The sequence below is a fragment of the Pantherophis guttatus genome, chromosome 4, assembly GCF_059756535.1.
Source record: "Pantherophis guttatus breed Tessera chromosome 4, ASM5975653v1, whole genome shotgun sequence".
Lineage (NCBI taxonomy): Eukaryota > Metazoa > Chordata > Lepidosauria > Squamata > Colubridae > Pantherophis > Pantherophis guttatus.
In genome coordinates this window covers 86,321,141-86,333,275 of record NC_142066.1, presented here as the reverse complement: position 1 = coordinate 86,333,275, position 12,135 = coordinate 86,321,141, and positions in this window count along the sequence as shown.

Here is a 12,135-nt window from a genome sequence, read left to right as displayed (position 1 = left end):
ACTGTCCAGTCTCCAACCTTTGTTTTATTGCGAAGATTGTTGAGAGTGTGGTGGCGCGACAGCTTCTGCAGTACCTGGATGAAGCTGTCTATTTGGATCCGCTCCAGTCCGGCTTCAGACCTGGGTATAGCACGGAAACGGCATTGGTCATGTTGGTGGATAATCTCTGGAGGGCTCGGGATAGGGGTTACTCCTCTATCCTGGTCCTGTTAGATCTTAGCGGCTTTTGATACCATCGACCATGGTATCATGTTGTGCCGGCTGGAGGGACTGGGAGTGGGGAGCACCGTTTTGCAGTGATTCTCCTCCTATCTCTCCGACTGGTCACAATCTGTGTTGACAAGGGGGCAGCGGTCGACCCCAAGGTGCCTTGTTTGTGGGGTACCACAAGGGTCAGTCCTCTCACCTCTCCTGTTCAACATTTATGTGAAGCCACTGGGTGAGATCATCCGTGGTTTTGGGGTGGAGTTCCATCAGTACGCTGATGATACACAGCTGTACATCTCCACCCCAGACCATCCCAACAATGCCTTGGAAGTGATGTCCCAATGCCTGGAGGCCGTGCGAGTCTGGATGGGGAGAAACAGGCTTCGACTCAACCCTTCCAAGACCGAGTGGCTGTGGCTGCTGGCGTCCTGTTATAGCCAGCTGACGCCATCGCTGGTTATTGGGGGCAAAGCATTGGCCCCCACAGAAAGGGCCCGTAACTTGGGTGTCCTCCTGGACACATGGCTGTCTTTAGAAGAGCATATGACGGCCGTGGCCAGGGGGGCTTTTTATCAGGTTCGCCTGATTTGCCAGTTGTGCCCCTTTCTGGATCAGGACTCCCTACTCATGGTCACTCAAGCACTTCTCGTCTGGACTATTGTAATGCTCTCTACATGGGGCTCCCCTTGAGGTACACCCGGAGGTTCCAACTGGTGCAGAATGTGACCGCGCGGGGGATTATGGGAGCGACGGGGCGCTCCCATGTGACTCCTCTCCTGTACGAGCTGATTGGCTTCCAGTGGACTTCCGGGTGCGCCTTGGTGATCACCTTTAAAGCACTCCATGGCTTAGGGCCGGGGTACTTACGGGACCATCTTCTGCCACCAATTGCCTCCCACTGGCCAGTTCGCTCCCACAGAGAGGGCCTCCTCAGGGTGCCGTCGGCCAGACAATGTCGGCTGTTGACCCCTAGGGGGAGAGCCTTCTCTGTGGTAGCACCTACCCTCTGGAACAATCTACCCCCAGAGATACGAGTGATCTCCGACCTCCGGACTTTTCGTCGGGCCCTAAAAACCTATTTTTTTCAGTTAGCCGAGCTGTCCTGATTTTATGGTTGGTTTTATAATTTGATATGGATTTTAATTGAAATGTTTTAAATTACGGGCCAAATTTATTTAATTATTTTAAATCTATTTTTAACTTTTGTGTATAAATGTTTTTTATCTTGGCTGTTCATCGCCCTGTGTCCGAAAGGAGAAGGGCGATATAGAAATCTGAAAAATAAATAAATAAATAAAAAACAATAGACAGTTTAATGGTAAAGTTTTGGGGGTTTGGGGAAGAAACTACAGAGTCAGGTAGTGCATTCCAGGCATTAACCACTCTGTTACTGAAGTCATGTTTTCTGCAATCGAGCTTGGAACGGTTTACCTTGAGCTTGTATCTATTATTTGCTCGTGTATTGCTGTGGTTGAAGCTGAAGTAGTCATTGACAGGAAGGACATTGTGGCAGATAATTTTATGTACTATGCTTAGGTCAGACTGAAGTCAGCGTAGTTCTAAGTTGTGTAAGCCCAAAATTTGGAATGGCATAAGGTATTTTATTGTGGTTAGAGGAATGGAGGACTCTTCTCATAAAATATCTCTGGACTCTCTCGATTGTATTTATGTGCAATATGCAGTGCGGGTTCCAGACAGATGAGCTGTATTCAAGAATTGGTCTAGCAAATGTTTTGTATGCGCTAATTAGTAGTACAACACTACCAGAGAAGATGCTACACAAGATTAGGTTAACAACTCTTAATGCCTTTATGGCAATGTTGTTACAGTGGGCTCAGGCACTTAGATCTTTAGAAATGAGTACTCCAAGGTCCTTGACAGAGTGAGGGTCATCTACAAGGTCATGTCTATCTAATTTGTATTTTATGTTTTGATTTTTTTTGCCAATGTACAAGACAGAGCATTTGTTGATTGAGATTTGAAGTTGCCACTTGTTAGACCAATCTGACACATAGTCAAGGTCTTTTTGAAGGGTAGTTGCATTGTCGGTGGTGTTGAATAGTTTAACATCATCAGCAAAGAGAACACAGTTGCTTTTAATATGTTTGCAAAGGTCATTTATGTAAAGTATGAAGAGTGTTGTACCTAAAACACTGCCTTGGGGAACACCGCTATTAACATGTACAGGATTTGATAGAGCGCTTCCTATTTTGACCACTTGTTGTCTGTTTGACAGGAACGCAGCTATCCATTTATGTAGGAGTCCAGAAATGCCATAGGATTTTAGTTTTAGAAGTAATTTGTCATGTACCACTGAATTAAAAGCTTTACTGAAGTCTGTGTAAACTGTGTCTATTGCTTTGCCCTGATTGAGATGTGTAGTCCATATGTTTTTGCAATGTAGTAGTTATAGATTACAGGATAATTTTTTTCTGAAACCAAATTGTTTGTTAGAAAGTAGATTGTTTGTCTCTAGGTGGAGGGTAATAGATTGGTTAATGATTGATTCCATGACTTTGCAGGTGACGCAACATACAGAGATTGGTCTGTAATTTTCAACTAGGCTAGGGTCTCCCTTTTTGAAGATAGGGATGACCCTGACTTGTGACCATTGGTAGGGCAAGGTGACCATTGGTAGGACAAGGTACTGAAAGATTTTTCAAAAATTATGCTTAGAGGATCTGCAATTGCAGTGAAAGGTTTTTTTAAGAAGTATGCACATAGTCCCCGAAGCTAAAGGTGCAGCACCATCTGTTGGCGACAGTAATTTACTACAGGAAGCTGAAATGGAACACAACCACGCTTAACGCAGCAAAGGCAAATGACTGCATCTCCAGCAGGTCATGCCAATATTGCAGCTCAAGCACAAATGTCTGCATATGTGCCCCAGCCACAAATGCAAATAGGCCCACCTCCTGGCCCACCTCCAATGGCACAACCAAGACCATTTTTAGGTTCACAACAGGCACAGCAAATACCACAGGCATTTCTGCCAGCACAGCCAGCATATCAAATGCAGGCTCCTTACCAGGCATTTTCTGTCTCTCTACTAACTGGTGAGTCAAAACTAAAAATGTCAGGACACAATTATAAAGCCTGGGTCAGTGAGATTACACTATTGCTTCTTAGAGAAGGCACTCACTGCATGATTTTTAACCCTCCTGCACAACCATGGGATTTTGCAATAAGAGATTTAGAGATAAGGGCACGCACAACATTATTGATGTCCATGGATACTGAACCTCAGGTCACTTTTCCACCAAATACAACAGCCCGACAAATTTGGGCTCAATTGGAAAATTGCTACAGGCCTGTCTCAATTGAATCTTCATGTTTACTCATGTCTGAACTCCACGGTTCGAGATTGAAACCTGGTGAACAAATTGGAGGGCATTTGACCAAACTGAAAGGACTGAGAACAGAATTGAGAGAAAGAGGCCATAACATTGAAGACATTCAAATGATCAGCATCATTATTAACTCTTTGAACTATGAATGGAAAGATGCTGTTACAAAAATTAACCAAGTCCCAATTGCTCAACGCACAGTGGACAATGTCTGTAGACTTTTAATTGAAGAAGAGGCATTCATGTTGGCCACGCCACATTTGAGAGGACCACCTGCATCAAGAGCTCCAGCTAGGCGGCCCTTCCGAGGAAGGACTGATGCTCCAAGGATGCCAAGGTGCAACACCTGCAATCGTGTGGGACATGCCACCCAGGATTGTCCCCAACGAGTTCCAGCTCCCGTCACATACCAGCCTAGAGGAACAGATTCCAGAGGCAGAGGCAGAGGCGGAAGACAAGGTTGTCGTGGTCCCCGGCGTGATCCACAAACTCCACTCACCACACTGGCTTTAACCAATGATCCACAACCTCAACCAGAGTATGACAGATGACTCCTGTGGACTTTGGACAGTGGTGCAGCACTGCATGTTACCTACAGAAAGGAACTTTTCACAGAGATGCACGAGCCTGAACCAGAACGATGTGAACTTTACTCTTTTTCCAATCATCCTTGTCAGGTCAAAGGAAAAGGAACTGTTTATGTTGAAGAGCTCGATGCATTCATTCCTGATGTTTATTACATACCAACAGCAACCAGTAACTTGCTTAACCAGAGTCACTTGTCTAGAATGTTAAAATTCCAGGTTCACCACCTTGAAAACGCAAGTTACATAGTTAAAGATGGAGATATTGTTGCTGGAACCATATTAATTGGTGGTGTTTATTACTTAAAGCCAAAGCCTAAAACCCAAACACAGGCAAGTATACAAACTCCAAAAAGGGAGAGCACAGGCCCAGAGAGAGATGCTCCAGAGAGAGATCCTGTTGCTATCCCTAAGGCTCCTAAAGCCAACAAAAAGATAATTGGTAAACAGGTTGCTCAGAGCAAGCCTGAGGTTCCTCATAAAAATGTTAATGTTGAGAATTCACTAACTGGTAAACCTTTGCATTCCAGGTGTGGCATAGAAGATTGGGGCATGCCAGTTTCCGTGTTCTTAGGAAGATGCCGGAGTTCGCAAAAGGTTTGGATCTAAAGGGGTATAAGGTGTTTTTGGATTGTGCTGTCTGCAAAAAGGCCAAATCCAAAGCAGCAGCCATTCCCAAACACGCTACACGCCTGTCAACACGCATTTTTGATTTGGTTCACACTGACATAGTTGGTCCTTTCCCGCCATCATTTGGTGGTAGAAAATATTTTCTAACAATTGTTGATAATTACTCTAGATATGGATATGTATATCCTATGAAAGAAAAATCAGAGACTTTTCAGATCTTTAAAGACTTTGCAGCCCTTGTTTCTACCCAACACCAAGTTCGCATCGCCAGAATCCAGAGTGATCGTGGTGCCGAATTCATGTCTCAGCATTTCCAGGACTGGATGCGTAAGAATGGAATTCTTCATCAGACGTCGGCTCCTGACACACCGGCTCACAACGGAGAGGTCCTGCAAGCCATGATGCGTTGTCTCCTAGAAGACACCAACCTTGATATGATATACTGGGGTGAAGCTATCAAGTATGCAAATTACATTGTTAACCGTACTTGGAGCAGTGTAATAAATCAGACTCCTTTCTTCATGTTGTATGGCTACAAGCCCGATCTTAAAAACATCCATATTTTTGGTTCATATGCTATGGTGAACATTCCCTTAGCTCAAAGAAGGAAAGGAGGTCCAGCAGCAAAGAGACTGAGTTTTATGGGTATTGATGATAATTCAAAATGGAGCAATTTATTGACTCTAAACATGTAATTGTGATTTCCCAATCTGCTAATTTTGAGGAAGATGTTGACTGGTCCAGGATTCATTCCAATGATCCTGGAGTTTATTTTCCTAGAGATGATACTGCTGATGCCATGCAGATTGATGATCAAGATTCCACCAGTTCTTCTCAACCCGATGTTCCGTCTTCGCAAGCCGCGGATGCTGACGCTAGCGATGAAAGTGAGGACGAGGACGAAGCAGAAGAAGACTGGACAGTTGTTCCGAGACATTCCAAGAGGGCCACAAAAGGAATCCCTCCACAATGATATTCTTGGCAACTGACAAAAGCACCCTTGCCTTTGATGTCACACTTCCACCTGATAATTTCACACAAATCAAGCAGCTTCCTGATTCAGAGCAAGACAAATGGTATGAAGCAATGCAGGTTGAAATGGACAGTCTAAAGAAACTTAAAGTATTTACACCTGCAAAACCTCCAGCAAACAAAAAGGTCATTGGCACTCGATGGGTCTACAGAATCAAAAAGAAACCAAATGGTGAGTCACTGTACAAGGCCAGACTTGTAGCTCAGGGTTTCGCTCAATGTTATCTTGAGGACTACACAAATACCTACTCACCGACAGTCAGAACTGAGAGTGTAAAAATTGCTTTAGCAACTGCAACTATCCTTGGTTTAGAAGTTTTCCAGTTTGATGTTGACACGGCTTATCTACATGCAGACCTAGATGAAGAGATCTACGTGAGAAGTCCTCCAGGATTCCGACAGCAAGAAGGGGATACCTGGTTCCTAAACAAAAGTCTTTATGGTCTGAAACAATCTGGTTTAATGTGGTATTTATGTCTTACTGACAAACTAAATTCAATGGGCTTTATTAAGTCCGAAACTGATGAGTGCATGTTCACAAAAAGATTTAACAATGCATATGAGATAGTTCTTGTTTATGTTGATGATATTGTTTATATTGGTCCAAATAAGCAAATGAGTGAAATTTTTGCCAAAGCTTTGCAAAGATACTTCACATTGAAATCATTAGGTCACATTAGCATTTATTTAGGTGTTCAGATTGAAAAAAACACAGAAGGGATTTAGTTTTTCACAAGAAGATAAAATTGAACAAATTTTGCATCATTGCAACATGAAAGATGCTAACACTTTATCGTTCAGTCATTGGGTCACTGTTATACATTAGTAGTTGGACCAGACTCGACATTGCACTTAGTGTTAATCTCTTATCTCGACACGTAGGTAAGGCAAAACAGTTTCATTGGACATGTATTAAGAAATTATTGAGATATCTAAAATACACTAAACACATGAAATTATTGTTAGAACCAACACATACTGATTATGCAGAATTATGTTGTTATGCAGATTCTGATTGGGCAAGTGATAAGAAATCACGTAAAAGTACTTCAGGTTATATGATGTTCTTAAATGGATGTCCTGTTTATTGGCAAGTACGTAAACAGAATTTTGTTTCTTGTTCATCTACTGAAGCTGAATATGCTTGTGTTTCAGATGCATGTAATTCTCTAACTTGGTTTGATGCTTTAGTCACAGATATCTGGACACACCCGATCCGACCAATCACCATGATGGAAGACAATGAATCGGTGGTTTATATTTCTGAATCACATTTTACAGGTTCTAGATCCAGACACATTGACGTCCGTTATCAAAACATAAAACATTTAGTGAAAAAAGGTTTTGTCAAAATGCAATATGTATCTACACATGATCAAATTGCTGATATGCTCAACAAACCACTTCCAGCAGCTCAACACGAGTATCTGCGTAAGAAGATGTGCCTTATTTGATGATGTACTGATATTCGCTCAACTGGCAAAGAAGGGGAATGTCACTGCGTTATTTTATTTACCAGGTGAGCTCATCATTTCTGGACTATCAGACTTTCTGTACCTTGCCAAGAATTGTTATCAAAAGCTACTACGCATGTGCATCCACCCACATTCCTTCACACACTCTTTCCTTTGTTCTCTTGCCAGAGGTCCGGCTGGACCGGCAGGAGACCTCGCTTGCCAAAATGTAACAATTACTTTTCTTAGTTCGTGAGGTGTTTTATTTTCTTTATAACAAATAAATGAGTTTTATTAGAGAACTTTTCTTCGCATTTCTTTTCAGAATATTGCAACTTGGAGGAGGCCATGATACATCTCCTCTAATCAGGGTGATTGTCCCAGAGCCAAAAATGGGATTAATCAATGCCCTGATATTGATAGAGATGGTTTTAGATTGCGTAGTGCCTTCTCAACATTGTCTTCTGTAAAATCAATATGTATAAGATCACCGTATTCATTGTAATTGTCTGTAGTATGACTGGGAAATATTGGGTATGTGTTGTTGCTGTTTACAAAGACTGAGCCGAAGAATGTGTTAAAGAGATTGGCTTTAAAGGTTTCATCAATACAATCTTCATTGTTTGGTCCTTTTAGAGGTGGGATGGATCTCGAGTCTTTAAGTTTGTTGTTTACAAAATTATAGAAGGCACAGGTGGATTTTGTGCATAGAAGGTTTTCTTCTTGCTTGATGTGATAATTGGTGTATTCAGTCTTTATTTGTTAGTGTAAGTTTTTGTAGCAATTTTTGAAGTTAGCTATGTAGTTTGTTTTGTTTTTTCGCCAAAGAGATTTTTTTCTGGATTGTAATTTCCTTGTTGTTATTGGTAGTTTACTTTTTCTGGTTTTGTGGGTATTAGTGGTACATAAAGTTTAATGATTCTTTTGACTTCGCGCAAGAAAATGTTGTAATGGTCGTCAGCAGTATTACAGCCAGAGAATAGAATTTGCCAATCAAGATATGAGAGTTCATTGTCTATGAGATCATAGTTGGCTTTTTTAAAGTTATAACTGGGAATCCCATCATTATGATGATTTTTGAGAGTGCATAAATTGAGACAAAAGTCAATCATGCTGTGGTCGCTGTTGGAGAATAGTTCTTTTATTTGTAGTCCATAAATTGAATTTAAACTGTTGCAGAAGATGAGATCAAGGCAGCTGTTGAGTTTAGTGTTGTTAGTTACTAGTTGATCAAGTCTCAGATTAGTTACAGTATTGTACAGGTTGCATGTATAGGTTCAGTTGTACATTCATTTAGGGTCCAATTAATAAGTGGTAAGTTAAGGTCATCAAGAAAGATTATTCTTGTGGGCAGGAGGCTGCTCAGGTTAGTAGTGTATGGAGGAGGATTAGGTGTTAGAATATGGGTTGTGGAACTTTGTTTTGATACAACCGGCATGGTAGTCGATGTATAAATCAGTATGTCCTTGGTCTTGACATCTTTTAAGTTCTGATCGGAGTTCATGGGAGTGGATTCTTTGCAATATGGTTAAGTCAGGATGTGAGCAAAATTTGTTATGGCTGATGTTGGTTTTGGCAATTGAATTTATTGTATGTATGAATATGCATTTGATGGACTCATTTTTGCAAATAACTGCAAAATTGTGGAGCTACCGAGCCATCATTGTATTTGAACTCAGGGCCATCTCTTGAAATTTCACTTTATTTATTTATTTATTTTATTTATTCAATTTATATGCCGCCCCTCTCCGAAGACCCAGGGCGGCTCACAATACATTCAAAAAATCATTATTAAAAACACTTAAAAATTAAAAACAGTAATAACATTAAAACCCATTCACACCGTTCATGGCCGGATCTTGTCAGATCGCAAAGCGAGATCAACGGCCCCAGGCCTGCTGGAAAAGCCAAGTCTTCACCGCTTTTCGGAAGGCCAATAGGGTGGGGATGGTCCGGACCTCAGGAGGTAACTGGTTCCAGAGAGCTGGGGCAGCCACAGAGAAGGCCCTACCCCATGGCCCACCAGCCAGCATTGTTTAGCTGATGGGACCCAGAGGAGACCAACTCTGTGGGATCTTAACAGTCACTGGGAGCTATGCGGTAGAAGACGGTCTCGAAGTTAACCTGGCCCTGAGCTATGTAGGGCTTTAAAGGTAATAACCAACAACTTGAATTGTGACCGGAGACCAATAGGGAGCCAGTGCAGCTCATGGAGAATTGGTGTAATGTGGGTGTACCTAGGTGCACCCACGACAACTCACGCAGCTGCGTTCTGGACCAACTGTAGTCTCCGAACACTTTTCAAGGGTAGCCCCATGTAGAACGCATTGCAATAATCTAATCGTGAAGTGACAAGGGCATGAGTGACCATGAGGAGAGCCTCCTGATCCAAGTAGGGTCGCAATTGGTGCACCAGGCGAACCTGTGCAAAGGCCCTCCTAGCCACAGCTGTCAGATGTTGCTCTAATCGTAGCTGTGAGTCTAGGAGGACATCCAAATTGCGAGCCCATTCTGAGGGGGACAATTTCTCCCCCCCAAGAACCAGGGATGGACAATCAATATAGTCTTTAGGAGCCAATACCCACAGCCACTCGGTCTTGTCTAGGTTAAGTCTGAGCCGTTGACTCCCATCCAGACCCTCACAGCCTCACAGCCTCCAGGCACTGGAACATCACATCTACCGCATCACTGAATTGACACGGGGTAGAGATATACAGCTGGGTATCATCAGTGTATTGCTGATACCTCACCCCATATCATCGGATGATCTCACCCAGGGGCTTCATGTAGATGTTAAATAGGAGGGGAGAGAGGACCAAGCCCTGAGGCACCCCACAAATGAGGGGCCTAGGGGTCGACCTCTGTCCTCCTACCAACACCGACTGTGACCGACCAGAGAGATAGGAGGAGAACCACTGTGCCTCCCACTCCAAGCTCCCTTAGTCATCCCAGAAGGATACCATGGTCAATGGTATTAAAAGCTGCTGAGAGGACAAGTAGCACCAAGATGGAGGAATGACCCCCATCTCGGGCTCGCCAGAGATCATCCATCAGCGTGACCAAAGCAGTTTCCGTGCTGTGGCCAGGCCTAAAGCCAGACTGAAAAGGGTCTAGATAATCTGTTTCTTCCAATGATCGCAGGAGCTGAAGTGCCACCACTTTCTCTACAACCTTTCCCACAAAGGGTAGGTTGGAGACTGGACGAAAGTTCTTTAATTCTGCTGGATCCAGGGAAGGCTTCTGAGGAGGGGCCTTACAATTGCTGATTTTAACAATGATGTCATCAGGGGAGATGTTTGGTTTATTGGAGTTTCTTATAATGTTGCAAATCTTTGTGATATCATCAGATTTGTCATTGTCATCCAGGCCAAATAAAATAGCATTTGGACATTTTTGTTCATGTTCAATGGTGTTTTTGATAAGTAAGGATATATTATTTGGTTGGCTTGAATTATTTGCTGGGTTGATGGTTACTTGTGGTTGAGATTGAGGTTGTTGTTGTTGACTTGAGGTAGTATCAGGTATGCCTCCTTTCACAATTCAAGAAAGAAAACCCCCAACTCCATTTTCATAGAGAAAGGTACTTTTACTGAGTATGAACTGAATGCAACCAAAGAAAAGCAAGATCTGAGGCAATAGGCGCAAAAATCACATATAGAAAGCATCCTCAAAACTTAATCCCCCCAAGGGCCCAGTAAGGATTATCCAATCCACATTCCCCAAGGTGTCATGTGGGGTGCAGCTTCAGATGGCTCCATCCTTCTGGTATGCCAGGACGGTTGACTTTGATTTGTTATCAGCAGGCCTTTCAGCTGCAGAGAAAATGCTGAGAAAAACTTTCTTCAATTCACTCCCTGTTACAAGACATCTCCACCAGCTCACTTCCCCCCTCCCAAATACCCACACATCTCCCCCCTTCTCCCCATTACAATGGCAGCCGAAGGAAAACTCTATCTCCTACTTTGTAATCCCTACCCTGAACTCTTTTCTTATCAGCTTGTTTCTTATGGGTTCAGTAAGCCTCATCCAGAGCCTCACGTGTTACAGTCCAGGTACCACATAGCTATTCAATCCAGTCAGCCAATGAAGGTATTTGTGGTTTTTCCTGAGGCAACTCTGGGATGGGTACAAAGTCTTTACCCAAGACCACCTTGAACGGGGTAAAACCAGTTCTACTGGTTATAGAGTTATTAGAGGTATAGAGTTATTATAGGCAACCTCTGCAAACAGCAACAGGTCCACCCAGTTATCTTGCTGATAATTTATGTAACATCTAAGGTACTGTTCCAATACTGAGTTAGTTCTTTCACAAGCCCCATTGGTCTGAGGATGGTGGGTGGAGCTTAACCCCTGGGCAGAGCCTAACAACCCCAGGAACTCCTTCCAAAAGTGGGAGGTGAACTGAACACCTCTGTCCGAGATTATTCGCTCCAGAATCCCGTGTAATCTATACACATGTTGGATAAACAGTTTAACCAGAGTTTTAGCTGAAGGGATCTTGGGACATGGTATATAATGCACTTTCTTGGAAAATGGGCCTGGTGGCTCAGCAGACTAAGCATTGTGATTAACACCAGCTGTCTGCAATTACTGTAAGTTCGAATCTCACCAGGCTCAAGGTTGACTCAGCCTTCCATCCTTTCAAAGGTAGATGAAATGAGGACCCAGATTGTGGGGGCTGTTGGATCCTTATCCTACGGTTGGGTATATAATATGTACTGTAACTTTAACTGCTACAAGATGACTAATTGATTAAGTGGTTAAAACAGAAATAAAAGGAAGGCAGGAAGTTCATTCACTCCTGCTCACTCCTGCTCATGATATTACTGCTAAAGATATTGTGACGGTGTTATGGAACTAGAACTGTAAGCAAACTTTGTT